Source organism: Bidens hawaiensis, unplaced genomic scaffold, assembly GCF_021521415.1.
Source record: "Bidens hawaiensis isolate Kalapana, Puna unplaced genomic scaffold, B.hawaiensis_p1.1 tig00003307_1, whole genome shotgun sequence".
In the NCBI taxonomy this organism is placed as follows: Eukaryota; Viridiplantae; Streptophyta; class Magnoliopsida; order Asterales; family Asteraceae; genus Bidens; species Bidens hawaiensis.
In genome coordinates this window covers 2331149-2343194 of record NW_027491184.1, presented here as the reverse complement: position 1 = coordinate 2343194, position 12046 = coordinate 2331149, and positions in this window count along the sequence as shown.

Genomic DNA, 12046 nt, shown 5'->3' with positions numbered 1-12046 from the left:
ACGAATCGAGGGTTCAATTATAGACGAGATATATGATATTTAGTGATTTTACGAAGCATTAATGCTTCGGGATAAGTAAAGTACGGCACAGAAAAAGAATTTCGATTTAATGGTACGACGGTACATTAAACGAAACCTTTAATACCAAACCGAGCAAGAGACAATCGATCAAGCCGAAAAAGATGCGCGATAATTAATAATATGATGTTTTGAGTTAATAAATGTCATGGTTTAAGGTTTTAAAGTTTTTAAATCGGTTTTATATAAATTTCATTTTTTTAGCCGAAAAACAACCGTTTTGGCCTCGTTTTAAGCCGAATTAAACGTTTAACCGAGAAACGAACTGAACCAGATTATCCAAAACATTATCCGGATTGCGGATATCCAAATGAGTGGCCAAAAATGAACTTGTGGGTCCCACCCCACCTCCTAAGAGTGCCGATCGGAAATGGGTATCCCCATTCTCCCATTTTTTTTCTTTTTTTTCATCAAACATATCAACAATCTTCAAGTCTCTCCACTTTCATGAACTCAAAACCGACATTTGGAGCAAGAAAAACCGAGGTAAAAACCGAGTTAATCACGTGTTCATCTTCGTTTCTTGAGTTTGTTTGCAAGAAAATGAGGTTTCAAAGATGAAAACTGATTCTTGCATGATCAAGTGATGTATACGGGTTATACAAGGGATCTTGGTCCAAGAAAGGAGTTAAACGAACCAAAAACGAATTTTTACGGTTTAAATCTTTGTTTGTGAATCATAACCGAAACTATAGTGTAAGAGGCTTGATCGTGAGTGTAACTTGCTTGGTATTGTGGTATGTTGTTTGTAGGCTCTGTATTTAGTGGTAGATAAGGCGGAAAGACGAGTTTGTAGCTTGTAGTGGCGGAAAACGAAAGGTATATTCGGTTTATGTCGGTGTATGTGTTTTTGGACAGATTGTTGGTCGTTTAGAGTTAGGTCATGAAATTTTACAGGGATGTTCTACACATGAAAATAAGAGTTCTGTGAATATTTGGTAATTTTTGGACAAAGGATGAATATTTGGTGAATTTAATGCTCGGTTTTGGCCAAAAATGGTGAAAAATAGTTAAATATCATGAAAAATTCTGGAAAATTGCAGATAAGCTTTTCATATCATGTATAAGTCACACACAAAATTTGAGGTCTGTTGGAGAAATCTAAGTAGGCTTTTCGGTTAAACGAGTTCTAGGGATTTCTAGCTCGGTTTTAGTAAAAATGGCATGTAAAAGAATATTTTTGTTCTGGAAAAATTACAGGGGACTATGTGGATGGCAGGGGACATCCAGGAAAAATTTGGGATTTTTCTAAGATCGTTGGTATTTACGACATATTTAGTGTTTAAATGGTGTTTAAAAATAGATAAATAAATTTTAAATATAGAAATTAATTCTGGAAATATTTTTATAAATTTTCCCACGGTCAAAATGTTTTTTGTACAAAATTTCCAGATCCGAGGTTAAACGGATAATTATTTGTGCTAATTATCAAACTTTTAAAGTTAAAACGCGTAAACCGGTGAAGTTCGCTTAAGCGAGCTGACTGGTGTATAAAAACCCTAAAAATGGACTATTTTCATATAATTGAGTTAAACAAGTAAAAATGAATCATCCGAAAATAATTCGGATGATTTGGGTATTTTTAACCGATTTAACAGTTTCCGGTACGCCAAAGACGGAAACGGGTCCCGAGGTCAATCGGGGCGTCTAAACCGAGTACTAATTTCACCACTTTAATTAAATGATCAGTCAACGACTATTTTCGGGTCGTGTGTGACCAAACTCATTTTTGGAACGTAAAAACGAATAACCGTGCTAGGCACGCAAAACGAGAAAAAAAACAACTAATAGTAATTATGACCATGGAACTCTAAACGATATCACAATCTGAGTTCGGAGAAGTGTTTTTGGGTTAACCTTGCCCCCAGAACGGGTACAGTGCTGGGTTAACAGTGTCCCCAGATGTACCGGTTAACTTGGTTAAAGTTATATTAATAATGAGTGTATAGTAACGATCGTAGGGATCATATTACAGATTGGACGTGTTAACTGATAATGATTGTTGTTACCTGCTTGCATGTGCTAAGGTGAGTTTCACGAGCCCCTTTTTCTGAATTGTTTTCAAATATTTTCCCGGGGCGGAAGCATGTTTCTATTAAAATGTTTAAGTACATACTGAACGCATGGACTTGCGTGTGTTTATAAATATTTGATTGTATGGGAATCGTACGGAATGGGTACAGGACTGGGTTAACAGTGTCCCCAGATGTCTTTGGAAGTGTTTCCGGGTTAACATTGCCCCCGGAGGGAGTACAGTACTGGGTTAACAGTGTCCCCAGGGGTTCCTAGAAGTGTTTCCGGGTTAACATTGCCCCCGGAGTGAGTACAGTACTGGGTTAACAGTGTCCCCAGATAATATTATATTATGATATGGATTTATCATGGTTTACTAAAATTGTGAAACTCACCAACTATTCGTAGTTGACCCGTTTTCTCACATGCTTTTCAGGTACAACTAAGATAAGGTGATTGCTTACGTGCTAAGTGCTTGATGTGTGTAAGATTTGCGTGCGGGATGTTAGGATACATTATAACAAATAAAGTTATGTATCGTATGGTATGATGTGTGTATCACCTAGACGGTAATGAAATACGAGATAATGTAATTTTGAAGTATATTAATGCATTCAGTTTTCTTTATAAACAATGTGGTTGATATCAGAGGTGTCTGTCGCATCCCGTTTACGTTTCCGCTGCGGTTGCGGGGTGTTACAAGTTCTCACAAGAATGGGATACGAAGGTACTTATCCACCAGCAATCAAGAAGCTGTTTCACCCATACTGGAGATACCTACTGCACACGTTCTTTACATGTATCTCGGGAAGAAAGGGAGGTTCATATGAGATCAGTCACACCCAAATGTCTGCCGTTGCTGCTCTGATCATGGGTTGGAATTACAACTATTCCAAGTTCATTTTCAATGAAATGATGAGCAATTTAAGGGAAAAGAAGAAGGAGATGTTCTTGATGTATCCAAGGTTTTTTACAGATGATTTTTGATTCTCATTACACAGACTTGGTTAAATCTGTTGAGACCTTGGATATGAAGTCTATGGGACCCAATTCCTTTGGGTTAATGAAGTAGTCAAAAAAGGGAGCCAAAGTGGTTTATAGGGGATTAAAACCTCTAGTAAAATTCGGTCGTTTCGCTGAGACCGAAGCTGAGCCTGTCGTGGCTCAAGTTGCTGACGAGCATGTGGTATCCGCTCAACCACGTGCTGCAGCATTTGAAATTTCAGACGATGAAGAAGATGAAGAGGAACACCGTGAATCAGTCACTCTTACTGAAGATGAAAAAATGAGAGCTCTTGAAGCTGCTAAACTATTATTTCAGTCAAGTGCTTTGAAGCCTCCTCAAACAGTTACTGAAGACATTGAAGAAGATTATGTTGAAGAACCAGCTGCTGATCACATTCATCGTAAACGAAAAGGGATGATTTGAGATCCAGCGAGTTGGACAGTGAAGTCGAAACAACCAACGTGACACCTACACCAACACCAACACCAGAACCAACACCCACACCAGCACCAGAATCAACACCCATACCAGCGCCAGATTCAACTACCAGTCCTGTTGCTGAACCATCTTTCCAGGAGTTGTTGTACAGTGATTTTGACTTTGAGACAGAAATTCCATACTCAAACCCTTCAGATATTCCCTCTGGCTCATCCGGTCATCCGTTCAGGGTCAATCAAGCTCGGGTGTTTCAGATAAGGTTGCTCAGATCCTTGCTATGCAGGAAAACTACTTTCAGAATAAGGGAAAAGGTGTGGTTCTTGAGAACGCTCCTGTAGATATTCAGGTAATGCAACGACGAGTCTTTGAACTCGAGCAGGATTCGGTAATTAAGGATGTCCGTATTCAAGATCTTGACGATAGCAACTCAGACAAAGATTCCAAGATTAAAGAGTTGTAGTCTGGCATGGGAGGTTTAACAGTTATGTATCTCGATCTCCAACAAAAATTATTTTAGAAATTTGGAGATGAGTTCAAGGGTAATGAAGATGTCCTGTATCAACCTCACACTGCTGACCAAGATAAAGATTCCACTGTTCGTCCAGTCGACAACACTGATATTAGCAGACAAAAGGAATCAGAGTCCTTAAGGCAATACATGGAAGCACCACCAATCTCCAAAGAGAAATCGCGCAGAATTCAGAAGAAATTACTTGAAAAAGGAAAGAAGAAATTACTGGTGATGAAGAATTCTGATCAGAACGTTGTATCATCGGATCACCCAGAGAGATTTGTTGTTACGCTTCAAAAGAGATTCTCTGATAAATACGGTGATCGATCTGGAGTTTTATCCTGGGGTTTCAATGCAGATAAGAATATGTGGTGGGTTAAGAGAAAGTCAGGAACGATGTAGTATTATAAAAAGATGAGAGACTTTGGTTCCTGGACTAAAGTTGATTTGAGTGACTTAATAAATGCTCCATTTACAAATCCATCAAATGACAAACGGGGCTCATATTTCTGGGATTTTCTGAAAAGACAAGTTGATCGAGGTTTCCCGCATATGAAGACCGCCGAGTCGTTTTTGAAGAAAGCAAAGGGTGTTTAAGATCCGAGAACAGGAAAAACAATGGTGAGTGTAATGTGGCCTCCTAAGAAGAAAGCTACTTACATTCCCATACCAGATGCCATTCCCGATGGTACGTTGGAGAATATGAGATTCTGGTTTTATGACTCCTTCACTGCCACGGCCATTGTCAAGCTACAAAAAGGGAAAGGTCAATACCGTTTTGTTGACCCTAAGGATCTGTTGAAGTTTGGTGAAAGGGACATCAAGACTCTCAGCACTTTTCAGATTACAGCTAATCCACTTTTCGAGAAAGCTACAAAAGAATACACGAGCATGGTGGCGTCCATTATCAACAACAAGTTCTGGGCTGGAGCGTTAAAGGATGCGGATATTGATTATATCGAGCAAGATTAAAGATAAAGCTACAAACCAAGGGGGAGATTGTTGGGCCTAGTTTTGTGGTTTGAGATTAATTTGTATATAGTTATACTTGTTTGGGATCTGGGTTTTGGGTTTGTAGGTGAACCGAGAACACTTATGTGTTCTCGGTGGGCTTTTGGTTGTTTGGGTCGGCCTAGTTAGTTGATATCCCTATATATAGAGATGTTATGTATAGGGTTAAAGGTTGTTCATTCCTAGTATTCTGATCAAGTATTGTAAGTGCTTAAGCACCTGACGTATTCAATAATATACGTGTGTTTTGAAGCAATCTTGTGTTATTTACTAGTTCTTATTTGTGTTCTTGAATCACCGAGTGTTGGTATTCCGCACCAATACTCATCTGGTTGATATCATATTGTAGTGATCCAGATTCGGGACTTACATGTATATATATAAAAGTATATAATTTTTTTAATTTTTAAAATTTCTCTTTTTTATGTTGACTTAAAAGTTAAAATTTAAACCCTAGCCGCTCGTTTTATATGTGTATTGTTGTTAACTATGAGTTTTAGTAATTTTAAATTTATAAGTTTAGACGTTTTAGAGTTGAAAGTATTGAATTAATGATATTTTAAAGTTTTAGAAATTTAAAATTGAAAACTTTGTATGAAACAAGCAAAACCAAGCCGAACCAAGATGCTCGGTTTCAAACCAATACGATGGTCGTATGATCATACTAATAATATGAATATGATGGACCTCTCTGAATGCGTTCAAATAAACAAATTAACATGTAGCAAGTTAAGCATATAATTGATAGCACGCAAGGTTAACAGTTTGCTAATGAGAATACTAATAGTATATAAATAATATAAGATACGCATATGTCCCCAAAACGTTCGAAAACAAGTAAACTAGGGGAGTGATTACTCACCTTGATGATTAAAAGAGTAAACCATGAGATAACATAAACGAGCAAGGTTATCGCGAAAAGTATTCTGATCCAAACAGACCTGAGACTTATACAAAATAAAATAGGGTAAAACCTAGAACATATCCACTGGAATCAATCCAAAAGGATGTATAGAGAGCTGGTATTGACCATAATCCGAAAGCCGAGTCGGGAGTCGGGTTTTAGTTAGTACACTCAAAATCTCAAATAAACATAAAAGTATTCTGCCCCGAAAGCTAATTTTGACCAGAAGATAGAGAAATCGAATAATCAAATATTTTAAATATTATGCCCTAAAACGCACCGGCGTGCAATTGACCGAATCCCATCAATCATTAAAATTGATTGAGGGCTGAGTTTTCAGATGTATTTAGGGTTTCTTTATAGGTTTTTTATAATAATAAAAGTCAGAATTCGTTTTTTTGGTAAATGGGCTCGAATAGGAAACGATATAATCAATTAATGACAAAATCAGGTATAATAACCTACGGATTTCGTTTGTAATCATAGAGAAATGAATTTGGACACATTATAACATCATATGACTTATCTTGTGGCTTAAATTTCTTGATTTTTTGGCAAAAGTAGTCCATGTACTTCTATAAACGCGATTTTTAATCGTTTTGAGCGTTTTTAAGAGTTGTTTGACGAGTTTGAAAGTTATGAGACTATAAACTAAGTTAAGCCAAGTTAAATGCCAATAAAAACAAGTTTTTAATAGTACGAAATATCTGAATTACATTTCCGAGTCGGGTAAACGAATACGAATGCACATACGAAAATTCTGAAATCTTACACATTCCGAAAGAACCGAAGGTTTTTCTTAAGGCGTTGAAATTAGAGATTAATACTCCAAAGAGTGATTTTGAAACATGTTTGTCTAATTCGATAGATGCTGAATTTGAAAAATCAATGAATAGCTTTAAGTGTGAGAGTGAGTTATGTGTTCAAGTTGCTGAAAATGTGTTGAATGAGAATGTTTCTGATGAATGTGATAAGGATAAAACTTGTGTGCTTAAAAAAATATTTCCTAAAACAAGTTTTTATTACAAGACTCAAGTTAAACCATTTAAAAATATTGTGTTTGTAAAGGCTGGAACGATTGAATTAGAAAAGGATGTTGGAAAAAAAAAAGTAATGAAGAGTTTTTTGAACAAAAACAACAACGTGATCAAGTTGAGAATCGATATTCACCAGTTGAACATGCAGTAAATCGGAGAAGGTTTTTCAATTGTAATGAGATATGACATTTGTTTTATGTTTGTCCTAATCGATTTAAACACGATCATGGTCATAAGCATGAGGTTAAAGCTTATAAAAAAAATTTGAGTCAAACACCTACACAGAAATGTGTACCAACAAAAAATCTTAAAAGGGAAGAAAATGTGGTCAAAAGTGTGCTTGAATTTGGTGAAATTTCTACTGTAAAAAAGGCCAAGTACTATGTCAAGAAATGCACTAAGGGTCAAAAACTGGGTAGGAAAAGTCGAAACTAGGGATTTGGAATCTAAGTCACCTAGTAAGATACCGAATGTGTGTAAGGTTTCTAATGTTTCTAGTAATGTTTTTGATGATTCTAGTGAGGTTTCTAATACTTCTAGTGTTTGTTCATCCGTTGATAATGCATCAATGGAAAATGAATGTTATGAATTGTTTGATAAAATGTTGTATGAGAAAATCAAGTAACCCAAGACCAAGAAGGCTTGGGTTTCCTTGTTTCACTAAATGGTTACTTGGTGTATAGGGGCTTCCAAGATCCGATGATTCACATAGGATAATGGATAGTGAAGCCTTAAGACACATGGTTGGTACTCTTCATTTATTGAAAGATGTCAAATCAATTAGAGGAGGCTAAGTCGGATTTGCTGGTAACCAAGGGGGTCAAATAGTGGGTGAATGAATATTATCAAATGGCACAGTAATGTTTGATAACGTCAACAACATTACAAAATTGGAGAACAATTTGTTGAGCATATCACAAATTTGTGACAAAGGATTCTCTACACACTTCACTAACAATGAGTGTATTATTTTGTAACCTGGGGTACAAGATACCATAAGAATGGATTTCGATGAAAGTACCTCGTGAGAATGATTTGTATGTTCTCAACATGAGTGTTGCTAGCACGATAACCAAGATTGTTCAATATTTTGTCTCCAAAGCGTCAGAGAATGAATCTATATTAGCACACATGAGAATGGGACACATTCATGTAAGAAATATGAACTACTTAGTTCATAATAAACTTGTTGATCGGGTGAATGTGAAAGGATTCCATCTGAGTGATGAGTGCATGAGTTGTAAAAAGGGAAAACAAAAAAAGAAGGCCCATCCATAAAAAGTGTTTAATTCGATCAACTTACCGTTCGAGAGAGTCTACATGGATTTTTTTGGACCCGTGAATGTCAAAACTATCACTACTTTATTGTTTAGTAGGTTAATAATGATTATCCAAGATTCTCGTGGGTTATGTTCTTAGAAACCTAAGATGAGACGTTTGAGAATATGATGACTTTGTTTAAAAAGTTGGAGAACTTGTACAATTTTCCGATTCGAAGAATCCGAAGTGACAATGTATCTGAGTTCAAGAATAACAAGATATTGGAGTATTGTAACGAACATGGTATTCTTCATGAATTTAGTGCACCCTACACTCCACAACAAAACGAGGTCGCTAAACGAAAGAATAGAACTCCATCGAGACTGCTAGAGCCATGCTAGTCGATTCAAAATTGCATGTTAGTTTTTGGACTGAAGTTGTGGCTTCTGCATGGTATACGTTAAACTGTGTTCTCACAGTTAAGAAATTTGGGAAAACTTGCTTTGAAATCTTTAACCGAATAAATCCGAATTTGAAATTTGTTAGAGGATTCAACAACAATAGGGGTAACATCTAGATTAAGTTAAACAGGTCTTCAATGGTAATACTAGGATTTGCTTTATAGTTGTCAATTGGTACTTCTTCGTCTACAAGATCACATTGCTCTTTCTACACACTCAAATTCCAAGTCAGCAACTTTGGAGCATATTTTGTCCAAATCAGTTAATTTCTAGGGTTTCTTCTGGAAATGTTGTTTGATAACTACTTGGGTCAATATCTTCAGGCTATATTTTAAAAGACTTGATGAGCTTCTCAAGGTCAAATAACCAGCTTCGGCCATCAACATTGATAAACTGATTCTCATTGAATACAATGTCAGATGATTCAATCGTCACATGATCTTTCACATAAACTCTATAATTTTTGGCCTGTGAAGAATATCCAATAAAGAAGCATTCGAAAGACTTAGCTTTGAACTTTTTCAAATAGTCCTTAGTATTCAGCAATGAACATTTACAGCCAAAAGACTTAATGAACTTGATGCAGGGCTTCCGTTTGAACAAAAACTCATATGGAGTTTTCTTGTGTTACTTGTTTACATGTACCCTATTTTGAACATATCAAGTTGTATTGATAGCTTCAGCCAAGAAAGAGAAATGTAAACTGGCATCATCATTTTGCTATCGAGTTTTAGGAGCACTGAATTATTGTAATATGCCTTTTTCATTGCAGAATTCAAACATCACTCTGTTCTTGAACTTAGTACCATTGTCACTTCTCATTACCATGGCTCTCTTATCCATTTGGGTAAAAATTATATAATAGTAGTGACGATAATACTAGTAATAATAATATTACTAATATCAATAATAATAATAATAATAATAATAATAAAAATAATAATAATAAAAATGATAATGATAATGACGATGACGGTAATAATAATAATAATAAATCATTTGGATTTGTTTGAAGTTATTTTTAAAGAAAATCTATTTGATTGAAGGTTAAAATAACTAAGGATTTGGGATTAGGCGCGAGGTGTTAGTAAAAGAAATAAAATGTAGGAAAGTATGCAAAAGAAAAAATATACGAGTTTGATGAGTTATGAGAAGATCTAAGTATTGAAACCAGAAAATCGTGTAGAGTTGACAAAGGATGCGGGGTTAGGATGTTGTATGGCGGAAACAAGTTAGGCCTTCCAAAGTATGGCGAGTGTGCTAAGGTCACCATAATGTTATTAGGCTTGAAGCATGAGATTAAACTTGTGATTTAGACAAATGGTTAGGTACAGGTCTTGCAGATGGGGGCGTTGAGTTTGGGTAGGTCTTAGCTGAGATAAGTGGTAACTGAATCTACCACGGATTGGAGCATATCAACGTTTTGGGGAAGTAAAGTGGTGGAATTTACACATACTGCACAAAGGATGTGTTTCAGCGTGAGGCCTTTCGGTTGGGTTTAGTTTGCGTTTCCAAGAATGGTATTGGGTAGGTGCGGTCAAACGTGGGGTGATCGGGATCGCGGAGGCCATTTACTTGATAACTTGGATTGTCATTTTGCCAGTTGAGTGCAACAACTAGGAAAACGAGAAGGCCTGATACGAAACGTGAAGAATTTGCGTGACTTGAGACGTAAGTATGAAAACTACTAATAGATACATCAATGAAAACAAGTAAAGAAAAGAAATCGCATGAAACAAATTTGAAATCGAAATTGGAATTCTCGTGAAACATCATGAGTTTTCACCTTTCAATAAACGAAAACCTCATAAATTATTGAATAATCATATGGAAAAATATTAAACTTACAATAAATAATGAAATCGAATTGAAAATCGAATGTTCATAACCACCATGACTTTTTAAATTTTCACTTCTAAAACATAAGGGTAAATGAATATGGAAATAAGGTAATCGAATTGAAATTCAACCATTCGTGTATCACCATGACATTTCTAAATTTCAATTCTAAAATGTAGTAGTAAATAAATAAATTAATATAGTAATCAAATCGAATCACCATAACTTTATGAACTTTCAATTATCAAACATAATAGTAAAATAATAAAGTAATCGTTTGAAATTCGGTTATTACTTTGCAAACTTTTAAAAGTTTAAGCCGTAAATGAGCGTATAAATAAAGAAAACATGTCACAAAATTTTTTAAAACTTAACTATTCTCGTATAAAAATGCGTAATTAAATCGAACCGAAAGCTAGGTATTCGTGTACAGACTTCCAGTTAAAACACATTGTAAAACATAGAGGAGTACAGCCATATTCTTTTCACAAAGAGAACATGGTCGCGTTTAAAAACTTAAAGTTGTGATTCGTATGGCGTTGAAAGTGGTATGCTTTGGCTTAATAGAGTTCATGCTATTTCCTAACTCTCCAGGTAAGCAACCGGGTCCTGCGTCTGATTGGGATTTATACGCATTGCTTATCCTTAGGTTTCAATAACCTTGGTGTCAAGAGTTTCGGAAAACAGGCACGTCCCCCTTACAATTTACTACATACCCGCCATAACGAACCATCTTTAAGAAGAAGAAATATCGGACAACCAAAAATCGAATATTTGAAATTGAAAATCTTTGCGTTAAACATAAACCTTTGGACTTGTGTGTGCTTGTGTAATTGAGGTAATAAAATCATCAGTATAATAGTATTTGCGTACATGAGGCATAAACAAATTAATAATAACCAAATAATGTGCATTGAACAATCAAATAAGGCTCACATAATTTCTAATCATGCAACTTAAATAATTAAGCAAATAAACTATAACCTACTAGAACACTACGTCTAATGTCCTATCTTATAGTCACGGCTTTGATACCAATCTGTAACACCCCGGCTAAAGCGGAATACGCCCGGGTGTGACGTACAGATTGCTCAAAGCACGTGTGACACTATCAAGTGACAATAATATCATTAATTCATTCAAATCACCAAGTACACAAGTTGTTGAATAAAACATATACAAAGGAAAACAATAAAATCCATGTCTTATTTATTTATTATTAAAATAACCTATCTTCTAATAACTTCATTCGTTTCATCCTCTAATGACAGTACTTGTAGCATATATATAAAATAATGTCAACTAACTTAATAGTTGGTGAGTTCACACAGTTTAAGTAATACGTAAAAACCATACAATTCCATGAAAAACTTGTGAAAAACACATAAGGGTTCTTTACACTAGAATCAATGGTCCATCAGTGTAAAGAATATATGAAGGTCTTTTCCAGTTGGGATTGTGCACCAACGTACTCAGATCGGAGTCCCT